Genomic DNA, 19,017 nt, shown 5'->3' with positions numbered 1-19,017 from the left:
TCCAGGTAGTAACCTACGGATGCATGATTACCAGTTCTCCCATATTGCCTCCTCATCCTAAAGATAGGTCATGCCGAATAATGACATTAGTGGTGTATGACTATTTTCAGTATCCCTGCATGGTCTGGAAGGTCACTGTTCCAGTTAGGGGGTTTCTGTGTTTATGTGTTCATGTCTATGTGGTCAGACAGACAGCCAGCAGCCAGGTCATTGTCACTGCTCCTGAAAAACAGAAACTGGAATGACATCACCAAAAGATGTTACCTGAAACGTAGAAGTGGGGCCTTTGTCAGAAACCTGGGACCCAATATCTTCTGAAAAAGTTGGCAGGTGTTTCATATCCCTCAGCCACATTGACCTATGAGCATGCAGAAGAAGTCAGACAAACACTTCTCCAGACATATGAAGCCTAGATGAAAATGCACACACACTGTTATGATATTTTCTCTCTCGCTCGCTATCTCTCTCTAACCCCCCCCCTCTCTCGCTCGCTCTCTCTCCCTCTCTCTCTCTCTCTCTCTCTCTCTCTCTCTCTCTCTCTCTCTTTCTTTCTAGTTCTTTCTCTTTCGTTCTTTCTCGCTCCTCCCCCGAACCCTCATTCTATCTTTCTCCGCAACTGTTGTGGAAAATAACCACCATACTTTATTACAAATAAGGTCTTACATAGTTTTTGTTGCATCAAGAAATGACTTTATTAAAGTTTTCAACAAAGCTGATACCCATCTGCAGAGGGGCACCCATTCTTAAGGACCCCCTTCATCTTATATAGTCCTCTTCAGTTTTCCCGCTCTTTTATTGATCCGCCCACTTCCTTTGTCCCTGAGGACGGCTGAACTATTACTCCAACCAATCACCCGCTCCCGTGTACCTCACCCCAAGAAGATACCAAGGAGACAAAGGTCTAGCCCAACCTCTATTCAACCCTGGTGCCGCTCCCTTCACTGTGTTTGAAGAGAGAGACAAAAGGCAGCCATGGATTCAAGTAAGAGCAAGCACCTTAACCCTAGGGCAGTTTCTCTTTACTCCCCCCCCACACACAGTGAAATGCCCCAATAAAATCCTAGCCCAGTAACAAACAATTCTAACTCAATGTTCGTGATTAACCCAGTTCTATCTTCTAATTTATTAAAGAATATACATCACAACATTGAGTGGTCTGCTCATAAAGTGAAAAGGCTACCGGTATCTGTGAAACACCATGTCCATTAACAACACAACCAGCAGCAGCTAGGAAACACACGCTCCAAAACCACCACCACCAGACTGGTCAGCACAGTGACAGACCCCAAACACACCCACACCTCATCGTCTAACTCTCAAACTGAGTGAAGGATTATTTTCAGAGAGCAACTATAGAATGTGACTTCTTTTTCAACTAACATACAGGATTTTTTTTATAGAACAGCAGCCCTCATCAAAAGGAAGTCTCTGCTCTTTCTCTACTCTTTCTTCTCTGTGTGTTTTGGTTTGTCAACTGCTAGCTACCAGTGACAGTGATAGATGAGGACATACAGCCAGAGGAAATAGTCATACAACGCCTTAAATAGATGTCTGGTGGTCCCTTCTCCTGCTTCTATTAACAGGGAATACTCCTTCTCCTACTCTCCAACCTAAAAAGGTTTCTCTTAAAACTCCCTTGCGTATTGATGGATTTTATATGGTTTGGTACACTATTCCATTCCACAAGTGTTTTAAGGAGAGAGCTTTTTCGAGCCATGCTCCTACAGTGCAGCAGTCTGATATTGGCAACATTAGCTCTGGTGTGATGGCTATGAGAGTCTACTGAAATTAAAATAACCAGACAGGTAACTGGGGGCAAGGTCATGTATCACTTTAAAACCCATCAACAGTTTAATCTGCACCACCACCAGATCAACTGGAAGCCAGCTCAGTTCCCTGAAATGATTAGGACCAATGTGCGTCCCGGTGGCTGAGCTTCAGTATAATTCTCATTAGTTTGTTTTGGGTCGTTTGAAGTTTGTCCTTCAGATTCTTTGTTATGCCACTGAACCATGAGATAGAAGCATAGTCATAGTGGCACCGTATCAGAGATGTTGCCAGGGTCCTCATACTCTCTGTATACAGGAACTTGGCTACCTTGCCAGGAACTTTGTCCTGCAGTGAACATTTCCAATGGCCTTCAGAACCATAAGTTCACAGGTCATGTGTTGGTCCAGTTCACATCCCAGTGTATGTAACAGAGCATTTTTCCTTCACCGCTACACCATTAAACTTGACCGAGAAGTTGGAAGAGTTTCTCACTTTGTGTTAGGAACAAAAAAGGATACTTTCTGTCTTGCCTAAATGGATAACCACTTACTGACTTTAGTCAGTTGGCTGCTTAGGGTCTTTTCAACGGTCTCATTAGTCTAATGTGAAACCAAGAGGGTAGAATAATTATCATGTGCATGTGTTTGATGGTATGATAAAGTTTGGAAAACCGTTAGCTTTCTCTAAATTCATTGTTGGTCTTTGCATGGTGTGTTGACTGTAGAATGCCTAGTCATCAGTGATTGGTTGGATATCTCGAAACGTTTGCTTTATTACTGTGTGATAACACCTACATAATACCTATATTCAGCAACATATCATGATGTATTGATTCTGCAGTTTTGAATGTGCCAATGGTGTGGTTGGTTCAGCAGCTGTTGCAGTGCTTCTAGAACGGAAAAGAAATTAAGACCCTGTGCTAGATGCATGTCACTCATTACATTTAAGGCAATACGGGACTGTATGGAATGATTGTTTCTATTACATAATAAGATAAACTGCAGGACTAGGACAACTGCAGTTATGCCCTAAATACCACACTTCATTGAGCTGTAACTTTATTTTGTCTTAATTCATGACAGAGCTGTTTTTGTGTAAGGGTTTATAATACCTTATTTCAGACTGACATGTATTTATAATGTATTTATAATGTCGCCCATGCAGTATATGATGCATTGGTGGTGAGTAATTACACAGTAACCACAGTGTGATTTGTACTTGAGCTGAGGAGGAGTTATCAGATCCACCCCCACTTCTCTTTTCCTGTCATCTCATCCTGTTCTGCTGAATGTGGGGGAGGAGCTGACTTTAATGAAGTAAAATAGGACCCACACACTCAGATACGTACAGATAGAAAGTGCAAATATGTGTAGTGCCATTTACAGTATAAATGACACCTGGAAAAGCACTATATAAATCCAATCCATTATTATCTATTAATTGATTGTGTAACACTTTGCATTGCAGTGTATTATTGTTTAATTATTAATGTAGGCACACTGTAACAAATATTACAACTTAACAATGAGTAATTACAATACTTCCTACACAATACTTACATTAATAAATATACAATGAAAAGATCATTGTAATATAGAATGCAACCATTGATTGATGTCAGAATAACATATATATTTGTGTTTTTCAGGTATGGGTGTTCCTCTGTTCATCAACAAGAGAGTGGGGGACTCCGTGGAGCTGCTGGCAGGCTTAGAGAGGGGACATTTCAAATCATTGCAGTGGAAGTATAGTGGAAAGGATATTGTAGAAGTCAACTCAGAAGGTGTATATTCACCTGGATCCCAGTTTGAGGGGAGACTAAATATGAAAAACAAAAACTTTAGTTTAACGGTCAGAGAACTGCCACTGCAAGACTCAGGGGATTTTCTAGTTATAGGCGAAGGGGACAAAGGTCAGATTGGCGGTAGGACCATCACTCTGAAGGTCAACGGAAGGCTGTTATCACCTTTTTGCATCCTATTTTGATATCATTCTAATTTATATCCATGACCACGGCTGATGATCTTTAAACTATAATGAAGATTTGTTGGTTTTATACTGACCTTACTCACCATGCTTTGATACATTTCCATCACATTAACAAGTTTTATCCTCTGTCGTCTTTCTCCTGGTGGTATGGCTATGGTAGGGATCATTTAGAAGACTGATTATGAGTCTCTATCTCTCTCCTGGTTGGTCAAAGCCTATATCCAAGGTGGTGATCCAGACAGACATCAAGCTATTGGCCAGCAACTCCTGTACGGTGCGGCTGGTGTCCAACGTGTCCTGCTACTCCAACCTTACATACACCTGGGAGAGAGACAACGAGATGTACGGGGACACCCAGCAGATTCACTTCTCTCTCTCTCCTGCAGAGAGAGACATCAGTGTAACGTGCAACGCCTCCAACCTAGTCAGTTGGAAATCTGTCTTTGCGATAGTAAAGGGTGGTAATGACAAAACCGCCCCAGGTACCTAGATATCATAATAATCCCTTCCATACACTTTTCAGTGTGCTTATACGCTTATGTTGTGTGAAGAATGACAATGTTCTTTCAGCATACAAATTCTGTAGTTCACTTATTCATTTCTCTTTTACATTCAATATATCACTGTGATCACTACTTTCTTGGGTTATTACTTTGAACAGTTGACAGACCTACCATGTTTGTGCTGTAACTCAAGAACATCTACATGCAGTTGACCTCCAAATAGCTACAATATAAACCAAATGATAAATATGCCATGAAGTCAAACCTTTGACACCTCTCCTAGTGACATTAAAGATTGGACTGAAAATGTCAACATGACCAGGTATGGTATATGCAATATTGACTTCACTTTTTGCACAAATATGTTATAATCCACAAAATTCCTTCCTCAGATATATACAATAGTTCTCTCTTCCACTCACAGAAAGACCACAGTGTTGATGTGTCCATTTATTTTACAGTAAGAGGAAGTTGTGTAAAGATGAACATGACATCAGATTCTATTTTTTTCTGTTTCTCTTTAAGCATCTGTACCTTTCTAATTCGGTCAAAGCCCCATTAACAAAATCTCTGTGCACCATAGTGCTGTCAGTCTTCTGTAAACCACATTCAGATTTGACTTCTACTGATATGAACCCATACAGAAGTGGTCCATGTCTGTACTAATATGATGACATAGAGAGAGGAAGGAATAAGAGGGCAGACCCAGTAGACTGAGGGGTTATGTTGTTGCTATGTGACCAATGACCACATTAGCTTCAATATTGTGATCCACAAGTATGTGGAGTAGTTACAGTCCTGATGGGCGATAAGAAACCCCAGATGTTTACCTTGTTTCTTCACGCAGAGTGTCTAACTCTACACTCTACAACAAACCACTTAGATATTTTTAAAGGTAAATCGTTTTAAAATATATATTCATGTATTCAACATGTAATGATTTGAAGCAAAATGAAACTCTACACTTTAACCTGGAAATCCAGTTCCTCAGTTACAGCTTTGAAACTCCTCCCATCTCTGGTCAGTGGTAATAAATTCCGCTTAGCTCTGCCACTGATGTACACACACACAAACCACACAACACACACAAAACACACACACACACACACAAAAACACGATACAGTACATGAACAATAACCCTGAGGCACATCACATAAACAGACTAATTGAAATACAACCATAAACAACACAATAACAAACATATCTATGTAGACAGTATCTGACTAAACGTATACCTCATAATTGAGGGGGTGGCAGAAGATGTCCATTTCCATTGTGGAACAACTGATGTTAGCTGGCTAGGCTTGCCACCTGACAGCTGAGCAAAGGTTTGAGGGGAGGCCTACACTATCTATCTATCTATCTATCTATCTATCTATCTATCTATCTATCTATCTATCTATCTATCTATCTATCTATCTATCTATCTATCTATCTATCTATCTATCTATCTATCTATCTATCTATCTATCTATCTATCTATCTATCTATCTATCTATCTATCTATCTATCTATCTATCTATCTATCTATCTATCTATCTATCTATCTATCTATCTATCTATCTATCTATCTATCTATCTATCTATCTATCTATCTATCTGTGCATGGTGCAGCATAAAACAAACATCTACACATTCTGATATAAAACCACAAGCTCTGATCTCATCAATTCAGGTCTCTAAGGAGCGAGTGTGAGACCATGTAGCCAACTAGAAGGAGAAGTTGGTCAGAATATAAACGCGCTATCAACTGCTACTATTTTTTTCTCACAATCTTTTGACATTTCTCTTGAATCTTTCTCTCTCTGTTTTTCTGTGTGACGGTGAAGTGGTGTGATCTAAGCAGACTGTCATCATATAGGAAGTAGAGTGGTTTGTCAGAAGGACTGTATTTGTATAGAAAGTAACTTGTCTGTGGGGACAGAATGGAGCACACCTTGCTCTGTTTGCTACTTTGTACAGCGCATTCAGAAAGTATTCAGACCCCTTTACTTTTTCACATTTTGTTACGTTACAGCCTTATTCTAAAATTGATTATATTGTTGTTTTTTCCTCATCAATACCCCTTAATGACAAAGCAAAAACAGGTTTAGACATTTTTACACATTTATTAAAAATAGAAAACAGAAATATCACATTTACATAAGTATTCAGACACTTTACTCAGTACGTTGTTGAAGCACATTTACATTTTAGTCATTTAGCAGACACTCTTATCCAGAGCAACTTACAGTTAGTGAATACATATATATATATTTTTCATACTGGCCCCCCGTGGGAATCGAACCCACAACCCTGGCGTTGCAAATGCCATGCTCTATCAACTGAGCTACATCCCTGCCAGACATTCCCTCCCCTACCCTGGACCAATTGTGCGCCGCCCATGAGTCTCCTGGTCACGGCCGGCTGCGACAGAGCCTGGATTCGAACCAGGATCTCTAGTGGCACAGCTAGCACTGCGATGCAGTGCCTTAGACCACTGCACCACTCAGGAGACACCTTTGGCAGCAATTACAGCCTCGAGTCTTCTTGGGTAAGACACTACAAGCTTGGCACACCTGTATTTGGGGAGTTTCTCCCATTTTCTCTGCGGATCCTCTCAAGCTCTGTCAGGTTGGATGGGGAGCGTCGCTGCACAGCTATTTTCAGGTTTCTCCAGATATGTTAGATCGGGTTCAAGTCCGGGCTCTGGCTGGTTCACTCAAGGACATTCAGAGACTTGTCCTGAAGCCACTCCTGCGTAGTCTTGGTTGTGTGCTCAGGGTCATTGTCCTTTTGGAAGGTGAACCTTCGATCTGGAACAGGTTTTCATCAAGGATCTCTCGGTACTTTGCTCCGATCATCTTTCACTCGATCCTGACTAGTCTCCCAGTCCCTGCCGCTGAAAAACCAGGCCAGTAACATTAAGGCCTGATTGGTGGAGAGCTGCAGAGATGGTTGTTGCTTGGTGCGAGGAGCAGGAACAGGCCGGGCCGGACTGGCGACGCGCACCACCGGCTTGGTGCGGGGAGCAGGAACAGGCCGGGCCGGACTGGCGACGCGCACCACCGGCTTGGTACGGGGAGCAGGAACAGGCCAGGCCGGACTGGCGACGCGCACCACCGGCTTGGTGCGGGGAGCAGGAACAGGCCGGGCCAGACTGGGGACACGCACCACACGACACAGTAACCAAAATAACAAAACTTAACCGTGACGGTCCAAAGGCTAACACACAAGCCTAACACAGGAACACAACAAAAACCCACAACACCAGCAGGAAAACTGGCTGCCTAAGTATGAGCCCCAATCAGAGACAACGAGCGACCGCTGCCTCTGATTGGGAACCACACCCGGCCAAACTTAGAAATACAAACCTAGAATATATTCACACCCTGACCAAACTAGCTAGAGTTCTATAGGCCAGGGCGTGACAATATACCTGTGAAGGTCTTCAGAAAAGCAATGGCTTAAAACACTCTGAGTCAAGTAATGCTCTACAATTGACCGTGTTAGGTAAGTCTGTTTTTATGGGATTGCAAGAGATGAGGTCAAATTGCAGAAAGTGAGATCAATGATGGAACTAAACTATAGTTTGATTTTGGGGTAAGGTACAATACCATGATAACAAAATGGGTAAACATTTTATACTAAAATGATTTAATTAAAGAACAAACATTTTAATTGTGTCATCTCCTTTATAACAGATCAACCACAAGTTGTCCTGAGTGTCTCTCCTCAATGGCTGAACCCTGGAGACTCAGTTACTCTGAGCTGTGGGGTTAAAGAGTCATCTACAGGCTGGAGGTTCTTCTGGTACCAAACTGTTCCCTACAGAGCTGGGTTACCCTCCCTATTGGACAAGTCCTACTCTGTAGAACCTCTATCTGGCAATGGGACTACTGAAGACTCCTACACTCTGATCCCTGCTGGTCCTAATCACACAGGAGGATATGTGTGTAGAGCTGGGAGAGGAGACCCAGTCTATCACACACTCTACAGTGAACCTCAGTTTCTCTGGTCAGGAGGTAACTAACTGCATTGAAACTGCATTTAACCACATTTAAGTCATCCTCATGTGTATATATAACTATAAGTTTGAGTCTTTCTCTTTGTTTCAGACCTGCATCCTTCAGTGTCTCTCAGAATAAGACCCAACAGAACTCAACACTTTACATAAAAGTCTCTCTCACTAAGCTGTGAGGAGAAGGGGAACTCTACTGGATTGAGACTGATGAGATACAGAGAGAGAGGAGTGGAGTCAGGGTTTGGCTCTAACCGGGGATCAATAGCAGGGTCCACATGTACCATCAGGTCCACACTTGAAAAGGACAGTGGAGTGTACTGGTGTGAGTCTGCATCAGGAGAGAACAGTAATGCTGTCAACATCACAGTGGCTGGTATGTCTATTGTACAACATTCACTAACCTTTTTTACATTTCAATGTATGATGATGATGTTCAATTCTGAAACTGAATGAATGTATCTCATATAAAATGCAAGCTCAGAAGACGTTAATATATTGTGTGTGATTACTCTAGATTTAGAGTTTTATTTATATATTTTGTTACACAGCTGGTGTTGTGATCCTGGAAAACCCTGCCCATCCCATGACTGAGGGAGACTCTGTGACTCTGCTCTGTACAAATAGATATCAGGAAACAAACCCAAACCCCAAGGTTGATTTCTACAAAGATGGAGAACTCATCAGGAATGAGACCACAGGAGAGATGACCATCCCTGCAGTATCCAAGTCAGATGAAGGCTTCTATAAGTGTAAATCTAATGAAGGAGAATCACCAGAGAGCTGGGTGACTGTGAGAGGTGAGAAGAGCAGTGTGTGTGTGTGTGTGTGTGTGTGTGTGTGTGTGTGTGTGTGTGTGTGTGTGTGTGTGTGTGTGTGTGTGTGTGTCTGTGTGTGTGTGTGTGTGTGTGTGTGTGTGCGTGTGGATGGTAAAACATATGTTTTGATAGTTCCTCCAGGTTCGGTTGTCTCCATCTGTCTGCTGCCCAGGCTGCTCTGTGGTCTACTGGTGGTGTCTCCCTTTCTACTGGTGTCTATCATTCTGATGGTGAAATGCTGCAGGGCTCAATGTGACCACTTTATTTCAGTGTGTATCTACAAGAAGCTTATCCAGCTTGATATTTTCCTTCTTTATGTCATGCTCTTGTATTACTGTTATCAAGTAATGTTGACTCAAATGGTTCATTTCAAATGTAAATAGACAAAGTGCCCAGTGGCAGCTATTTCTGTTAAATGTCTTAGACGGAAATGTTCTTCCCCCAGAAAAGGCAAACTAACATTTTCATTACTTGTGAAGGATTACATTTTAGTGCTGTGCAGTTGAACGAGCAGTTGAATCAGTTTAACTCTAATGCTACTCTCTGTCCGTTATATTCCTATAGGCATGTGTTCAACAACCAAATCTCCTCAAGACGAGTTACGATCTGATGATATCATCGAACAGACCGAATCATCCGTGTGATCATTACAGTATGAACTGTGAGCTGAATGACCATTTTTATGATTTTAAAGTTTTTGCCATTGCCTTGCCATTGATTTATGATAGCGTTTACTGAGTCAAATATCATTGAATGAAATTGTACAAATACTAAATGCTATGATTTAGCAAGTTGACGTTTTCAGCTTTTGGGATCTTGTATGCTTTGTTATTGTTGATTGTTGTTAATATTCTTGAAATATTACACTTACCCCTCTTTGATTTCAGTTTGTTGATTGAAAAAGAGTGTAGTGCCTGTTTTGTTTAAAAGTAGAATTTGTTGTATTTTTTTAATATGTTGTATTTTAGATAATGTCATGCTTTTTACATGCAGGTGCATATATGCTGTATGTGAATATTTTCTGGGACTAAAGGTGGGTTTATACTTGGTTGGCCGACCTACTATAACAACTTAAACAGTTATGTTGGAACATGTATAGTTTGTTTTTAACTCAATTAATGCTTATTTTCATTTACATTTTCCATACTTTCCACTTCTATGTCTATATGTTTTTTATAAAATGTTATTTCTTCAGTAGTCGTTATAGGAGCCAGATGAGTGTTCCACTATTGAACTTGAATAAAGAGGGTGTGCATTGTCTTACATCAGATAGCACAACGATTCTGCCTGACGAGAGTCACATAGGAGTGACGCCACCTGACGTAAGACAATGGAGGTTGTGTTGCATTTTGTATTTTGTATTAATTCTCATTTGTCAAATAAAAAGTGATGATTCCCCACATCATTGTATTGCTTTGAAATATAATTTAATTTAAGGACATATTTATTTTACTCTCTGTATTGCTGAGTTGAAACAATGCATTTACATCTTGAACATTCCTATACATTTCTTATTATGTAAAGCAACACTTTTTAACAAAATCTCTATACACCATATTGCTGTCAGTCTTCTTAAACCACATTCAGATTTGACTTCTACTGATATGAACCCATACAGAAGTGGTCCATGTCTGTACTAATATGATGACATAGAGAGAGGAAGGAATAAGAGGGCAGACCCAGTAGACTGAGGGGTTATGTTGTTGCTATGTGACCAATGACCATATTAGTTTCTATATTGTGATCCACAAGAATGTGTAGTAGTTACAGGCCTGTCCTGAAGGGGGCGATAAGAAACCCCAGATGTTTACCTTAGTTTTAACACTGAAGGTGAAGTCTCTAACTGCTTTCACCTGTAACCTTTCTCTCCACATGTTTGTTTCTTCACACATGTTGTACACACTCTACAACATATTTTTAGAGGTAAATAGTTGACAAAAATTGATTCATGTATTCAACATTTAATGATGTGAAGCAAAATGAAACTATACACTTTAACCTGGAAACCCGGTTACCCAGTTCCAGCTTTGAAACTCCTCCAATCTCTGGTCAATGGTAATAATCTATCTATCTATCTATCTATCTATCTATCTATCTATCTATCTATCTATCTATCTATCTATCTATCTATCTATCTATCTATCTATCTATCTATCTATCTATCTATCTATCTATCTATCTATCTATCTATCTATCTATCTATCTATCTATCTATCTATCTATCTATCTATCTATCTATCTATCTATCTATCTATCTATCTATCTATCTATCTATCTATCTATCTATCTATCTATCTATCTATCTATCTATCTATCTACAGTGGGGAGAACAAGTATTTGATACACTGCCGATTTTGCAGGTTTTCCTACTTACAAAGCATGTAGAGGTCTGTAATTTTTATCATAGGTACACTTCAACTGTGAGAGACGGAATCTAAAACAAAAATCTAGAAAATCCCATTGTATGATTTTTAAGTAATTATTTTGCATTTTATGACATGACATGTCGATTCGACTGGATACCCTGTTGGCTACCCACGGACGTCCGGATCCGGGGCCGTCCATTCCATCCCCCAGTACTTCCGAGCCTACCCCTATGGAGCTCGGAGGTGCTGCTATGAGGGAGACCAGGAGAGGGGCCGTTCCCTGCACCAACTGTGGCCGCAGAGGACACACTGCTGGTCGGTGCTGGGGAGGGCCTCCTAGGAGTCGAGGCAGTAGGTAGCGCACTGATGAGCCATTCCAGGTGAGTAGGCACCCAACTCACCCAGAGCTCCCTGTTGCGCATATGTGTATGAAAAGAAGGCGACTCAATTACCACTCCATCGACAGGGGGATTGTGCGATAAACCTCCAGGTAGGCGCTGCGCTTCCCAGGAGTCACGTGTATCCTCTGTCTCAGTAGGAATCAGCGGCTATGGAGACATATGTCACCGAATCTCTGAGACAGGAATACATACGGCCGTCCACTTCCCCTGCGCCATCGAGTCTCTTTTTTGTGAAGAAGAAGGATGGTGGTTTACGCCCGTGCATTGACTACCGTGGTCTAAATCAGATCACAATAAAATACAGCTATCAACTACTTCTGATTGCTATTATGACGGAGTCATTGCACGGGGCATGCTTCTTCACTAAATTGGATCTCAGGAGCGCGTACAACCTGGTGCGTATTCGGGAGGGAGATGAGTGGAAGACAGCATTTTGTACCACATCGGGGCACTATGAGTACCTCGTCATGCCATACGGTCTGATGAATGCTCCTTCAGTCTTCCAATCGTTTGTGGATGAGATTTTCCGGGACCTGCATGGACAGGGTGTAGTGGTGTATATCGATGACATTCTAATATACTCCGCTACATGAGCCGAGCATGTGTCCCTGGTTTGTCGGGTGCTTGGTAGACGGTTGGAGCATGACCTGTATGTGAAGGCAGAGAAATGTCTGTTCTTTCAAGAGTCCATTTCCTTCCTGGGACACCGCTTGTCCGCGTCAGGTGTGGAGATGGAGATTGACCGCGTTTCGGCCGTGCGTAGTTGGCAGACTCCAACCACGGTGAAGGAGGTGCAGCGGTTCTTTGGTTTTGCCAATTTCTACCGGAGGTTTATCCGGGGCTTTGGGCAGGTAGCGGCTCCCATTACCTCCTTGCTAAAGGGAGGGCTGGTGCATCTGCAGTGGTCGGCTGAGGCGGACAGGGCTTTTAGGCATCTGAAGGACCTGTTTACTTCGGCTCCGGTGCTGGCTCATCCGGATCCTTCCTTGGCATTCTAAGTTGAGGTGGATGCGTCCGAGGTTGGGATCGGTGCTGTACTGTCTCAGCGCTCGGGTACGCCACCAAAACTCCGCCCCTGTGCTTTCTTTTCTAAAAAGCTCAGTCCGGCGGAGCGTAAATATGATGTGGGGGACAGGGAGCTGTTAGCTGTGGTTCAAGCCCTGAAGGTGTGGAGGCATTGGCTTGAGGGGGCTAAACACCCTTTTCTCATTTTGACTGACCATCGTAACCATATGCTATTGATACTAATATGATACTAATATGGAAGTAATGCTCTGATATCAAAGTATAATGTATATATTTAAAGTATGTATCTTTGTTTGATTCTTAAGAGTTTGTTTGACTGGATGTCCTAAACAACTTTGTGTGTTGATATGTTGCAGGTCCTTGAGGGGGGCAGGGATGGACGGATGGAGGGATGGAGAGATGGAGGGATGGAAGGATGGAGAGATGGAAGGATGGAGGGATGGAGGGACACACCATCAGAGGAGGAGCAGAAGGAACCCAGGAACATGGATTATGCACGCTCAACGAACGCACGCAAGCACACACACACACGCACAAACACACACAATAATACCTTTTACATTAAGGATTTTTTTCGTATTTTATTTACCAACAGATATATTGTATTTACGCATGGTTTAATTGTGTATTACTGTAACAGCTTTGTTTAATTATATGGTGTAATGATGATGGATCTTATCTGCAGCTACAGCAATTGTATCTGTTTTGTATTGTGTATTGAATTGTATTGTTTTGTTGTTGATATAACATATTTTAATACAGTATTTGTTAATGTCTTTAAACACATGAGCTGTATGTGGGAGAGAGTGTAAGGACACGCCATGTGTTATGGATGTCACTGGGGGGTGACAGAAGGTCGGCGTGCCAAGATAGATTGGGGGCCACTGGTGCTTATCTTAGAAGGAGTATGTGACGGAATGGCCTGGCTAGGGTGCCACACGATACCATGTAGGGGATCCTAATGTAGGAGATGAGTGACACTCAATAATGGTTGGCAACTGTTGGATGGAAGTAGCTTGGAAAGCGTTATATAAACTGAGAGATTTTTATATGTAAGTCATTCGGATGACAAGAGGCTACACCCGTACCGCTTGTCATGTTAAATAACTATGTGTCACGAATACCGCCGAGGCTGCTCCTCCTCCTTGTTCGGGCAGGCTTCGACGTTCGTCGTCCCCGGAGTACTAGCTGCCACCGTTGGATGTTTTGATGTTTGTTTGGTCTTGTCTAGTTTAGTGCACCTGTTTCGTATTCTGTCCTGATTATGTCACCTATAAGTTTGTCTGTGTTATGTTTTGTAGTTGTGTGTTATTGTCCGCCTGTCGTTTGTCTTTTTGGTATATTTTGTGCTTTAGTGTTTTACGCGTTGCGCGTAGGTTATCGCCTCCTGTGTGTTCGAGGCCATTTATTTTTGTATTGTGTCATTGAGTCAAGTAAAGTTGTTTTGACTTATCAGCTGTGTCCTGCGACTGACTTCACCACCACATCCACAAGTATACCGTGACACTATGAATCAACTCTCCATCTAAGTGTTTAAATATTGTCTTACATCCTGAAGTACGAGATACCAGAGAAACTCATCATAACAGTTGTAAATGTATTAAAATGTATTATCTTTGATTTATTATGTCCTATGACCATGCAGAAGAAGTCATGCAAACACTTCTCCAGGCATATGAAGCCTAGATGAAAATGCACACACACTGTTATGATATTTTTGATCTCTCGCTCTCTCTAACACCCCAACTCTCTTTCTCTTCCTATCTTTCTCACTCTCTGTCTCTCTCTCTATCTTTCTATCACTTTCTCTCTTTCTCTCTCTATCTCTGTCTCGCTCTCTCTCTCCTCCCCCGAACCCTCTCTCTCCCTCTATCTTTCTCTGCAACGTTGAGTGGTCTGCTCATAAAGTAGCAACGCTACCGGTATCTGTGAAACACCATGACTATTAACCACACAACCACCAGCAGCTAGGAAACACAGGCTCCAAAACCACCACCACCAGACTGATCAGCACAGTGACAGACCCCAAACACACCCACACCTCATCGTCTAACTCTCAAACTGAGTGAAGGGTTATTTTCAGAGAGCAACTATAGAATGTGACTTCCTTTTCAACTAACATACAGGAATTATTTTATAGAACAGCAGCCCTCATCAAAAGGAAGTCTCTGCTCTTTCTCTACTCTTTCTTTTCTGTGTGTTTTGGTAGTCAACTGCTTGTTACCAGTGACAGTGATAGATAAGGACATACAGCCAGAGGAAACAGTCATACAATGCCTTAAAGAGATGTCTGGTGGTCCCTTCTCCTGCTTCTCCAAACAGGGAATACTCCTTCTCCTACTCTCCAACCTCCACTATGGTAGGTTTTGTAAGAAATATATATTACTCCTGTTCATGCTTTGTATCTATTGCATGTGCTTTCTTGCATTATAAAGTTAGTAAAACCGTAAGCTTTCTCTAACTTCCTTGTTGGTCTTTGCATGGTGTGTATGCTATATAAATCCAATCCATCTATGAATTGATTGGGTAACACTTTGCATTGCAGTGTATTATTGTGTAATTATTCATGTAGGCACACTGTAAGCTGGGTCAGTGTAACAATGAGTAATTACAATACTTGCTACACCATACTTACACGAATAATTACACAGCAGTAAGTGTAACCATTGATTGATGTCAGAATGCCAGTGTCAATTTTTGTGTTTCAGGTGTGGGTGTTTCTTCATACCTGTCATTCCACAAGACAGTAGGGGACTCTGTGATGATGCCTGCAGGCTTAGAGGGGCAGAATGTCACCCTAATTAAGTGGAGGTATAGCGAAATGGATATTGCAGAATTCAACTCAGAAGTTTTATATTTCCATGGATCCCAGCTCAAGGGGAGACTAGAAATGAATGCCAATGACTTCAGTTTAACAATTAGGAAACTGACTCTGCAAGACTTAGGGGAATATCTAGTTTTTGCTGAAACAGACAAGCAAATTCCCAGTAAGGCTGTGACTCTGCAGGTTCACGGTAGGCAGCTACTTTTCAATGACTATAGTGTTAATGACATCTTCCATCCTTTGTCTGGTAACATCTTGTTGACGACTGATTACATCTCTCTCTCTCTCTCTCTCTCTCTCTCTCTCTCTCTCTCTCTCTCTCTCTCTCTCTCTCTCTCTCTCTCTCTCTCTCTCTCTCTCTCTCTCTCTCTCTCTCTCTCTCTCTCTCTCTCTCTCTCTCTCTCTCTCTCTCTCTTTCTCTCTCTCTTTCTCTCTCTCTCTCTCAGAGCCTATATCCAAGTTGGTGATCCAGACAGACATCAAGCTATTGGCCAAACACTCCTGTTCAGTGTGGCTGGTGTGCAACGCATCCGGTTACTTCAACCTCACCTACACCTGGGAGAGAGATAATGAGATGTACGGGGACGCCTAGCAGATTCACTTCTCTCTCTCACCAGCAGAGGGAGACATCAGTGTAACGTGCAACGCCTCCAACATAATCAGTTGGAAAACTGCCTCAGCGACAGTAAAGTGCAGGAATGACACAACCGACCTAGGTACCTAGATATCATAATAATCCCTTCCAAACACTTTTCAGTGTGCTTATACGCTTATGTTGTCAAATATAATATATAATGCTTGTGATTACATTGGAAGTGTATGATATAGAGCCATTTAATCTTTATCATATTGTACAGTCTAATCATGTGTGTTGTACAATATGTGACAGGGCTGGCATGGTATACCATCTACATCAGAGCATCAGTAGGAGGTGCTGTGGTGCTGATCCTCACTGTAGCTGTGGCAGTGTGCTACTGCAGGGGCCGCCGTGACACAAGTATGTACAGCTTAGGGCCCTTAACTAAACTTACAGTTACATTTCAGGTGGTTCTAGAAATATTCTTCAGATTATATTATTGATTTGATTTTGAATATTGAATTTGAATGTCTGTGATGGAATGGAAGACTATGTAGTCGACTTTGATAATTGTCTATACCTTTCTTGATGCTGAAACAGTTTCTTCTTGATTATCTGTCACATCTGTAGCCGCAGACTCTGTATGACAAGATCACATTTGGACGCCCAGAGCCCCCCACCTCTCCCTACCAGAAAGTACTGTGAGCTGAACAGGATGTGGTCAAAGGCTGGGCCTTTCATAGATATAGAACACTCTGCATCCTCTGCATCTTGCATGTGTATATTCTGTAGTTAGGCCAATATGTTACTGGTTAATTTCATCACGACCTACACTATTTGCTTACTTTTTCATGATTGTAATCTTCTCCCTTTACAGTGTATCATAAGGCCTTATGTCTTTCTTTGAGGGCCTAGTTACAATTAGGAGATTCTGAAATGTGTAACATGCAGTTGTAGGAGTGGTGATCAAACAAGCTCATATGTCGAATTTCTATTTTCTTGATTAAAGAGAAGAGTTGTAGATAATAGTATGCAATTGATTTGTGAGAATGATTTATGCCTGTGGGTAGAAAGTATACTCTTTTTCATTAGGATTAAGTGCTTGCCAGGCATCAATGAGGTTGTAATCACAGAGTATATGCTGGAGAGCCTTGGTTGCGTGTGGATTGTTGTTGGTCTTATTTGATTTGACCGCATGTCCAAAATGGCATGCATGTCTGTCCCAATATCCAGATGTAATTCAGTTAATTCTAAAAAAAAAAAATATGCTGTTCACAGAATTAAAAAAATATTCTACCTTTTTGCATACCCTGAGTGCCTTGTATTTAGAGTGAATTGTAGTTACCTCCCATGACTGTATTTGTTAGCCACAGAGACATGGTTGTTGTATTGAATAGTTTTCAGTACTGTAGCCTTCACCAAGTGAGTGTCTAAGTGAATATGTTATCTTTCAAATTAAACTCATTATGACAACACATTACATATATCATAAAGCCTTTGAGGGCCTAGTTAGACCCTAACACACTGGTCTGAAACTCCTGGTTTACAACCCACATCAAGCCTGCAAGTCACATTATGCTGGCTTGGAAAGTGATGTGTAATTCCTATTGGAATCCAGCCAGAGTTAGGATATCCAACAATTTGAACTTTTAATCACACATAACCTGCATTCAGAATGACTGTTGGGGTAGGGAAGATTGATTACTGAGCCTGCCTAAATTATATAAACTGGAACAGCCATATCAGTAATGTGTGAAATAAGTCGAACTACTAACAGATTGAATTAGTTTGATTGGTTGATTAATCTTATGCTACACAAACATAGATAACATACATTTTTCTAAAGTACATGCAAATACACAGGTATTGAAACAAACCATTCTAAAAATTAACTTGCAAGAGAGCATGCTGGAATAATGTTAATGATAGGCGTGGTTTTGAGTTGTTTTCAGCAAACAGGAATTTGTAATTTTACTCAACAAGCTTGTTCAAATACATTTTTTTTTTTTTACATTTACATCATTTAGCAGACACTCTTATCCAGAGTGCATACATTATTCTTTTTTATTTTCATACTGGCCCCCCGTGGGAATCGAACCCACAACCCTGGTGTTGCAAACACCATGCTCTACCAACTGAGCTACCTCCCTGGCGGCCATTCCCTCCCCTATCCTGGATGACGCTGGGCCAATTGTGCACCGCCCCATTGGTCTCCCGGTTGCGGCCGGCTACAGCAGAGCCTGGATTCGAACCAGGCAGGATCTCTAGTGGCACAGCTAGCACTGCGATGCAGTGCCTTAGACCACTGCGCCACTCGGGAGACTGACTTCACTGCGCCACAAATACAACTGACTTCAAGCAGAGTTTGTTGATTGAAGACACTAACACATTGGCTCAAATTCTTGTCCTTTTTAAGTCCACTCAACTTGCATAATAACGCTAATTAATCAGTTGGTTAAGTTTGATTTTATCTAGAGCGCAGTGAATGAAATTAAAAGGCTGAGGAACTTTACATTAGGGCACTTGTTTGTCATAGTTGAGTGGTCATGGTTTGCTGTCTTCGTCTTTAGCAGTGTGGGTTTGTGAAGGAAGGCACTGTGTGAAGCTGTCTTTTCCCTCTGTGATCAGAGAGAGACAAATAGAGAAATGGTTGTAGTCATATGCAAAAACCTGTGAAAACCTAGTTGCTGGGATGATAAGTACACATGAAAAGGTGTGCAGGGATTTACGTCCTTTTCAGAG

The 19,017-nt window shown here is 41.6% G+C and overlaps 1 pseudogene; it reads left to right on the top strand.

Moving 5' to 3' along the window:
• Window positions 1–15,151: 15,151 nt before the first annotated feature.
• Window positions 15,152–17,300, top strand: LOC121562511 (annotated as a pseudogene).
• Window positions 17,301–19,017: the final 1,717 nt, after the last annotated feature.

The sequence above is a fragment of the Coregonus clupeaformis genome, unplaced genomic scaffold, assembly GCF_020615455.1.
Source record: "Coregonus clupeaformis isolate EN_2021a unplaced genomic scaffold, ASM2061545v1 scaf0395, whole genome shotgun sequence".
Classification (NCBI taxonomy): domain Eukaryota; kingdom Metazoa; phylum Chordata; class Actinopteri; order Salmoniformes; family Salmonidae; genus Coregonus; species Coregonus clupeaformis.
Note: the sequence above shows the minus strand (reverse complement) of the source record. Positions and strands in the feature narration are given on the sequence as shown.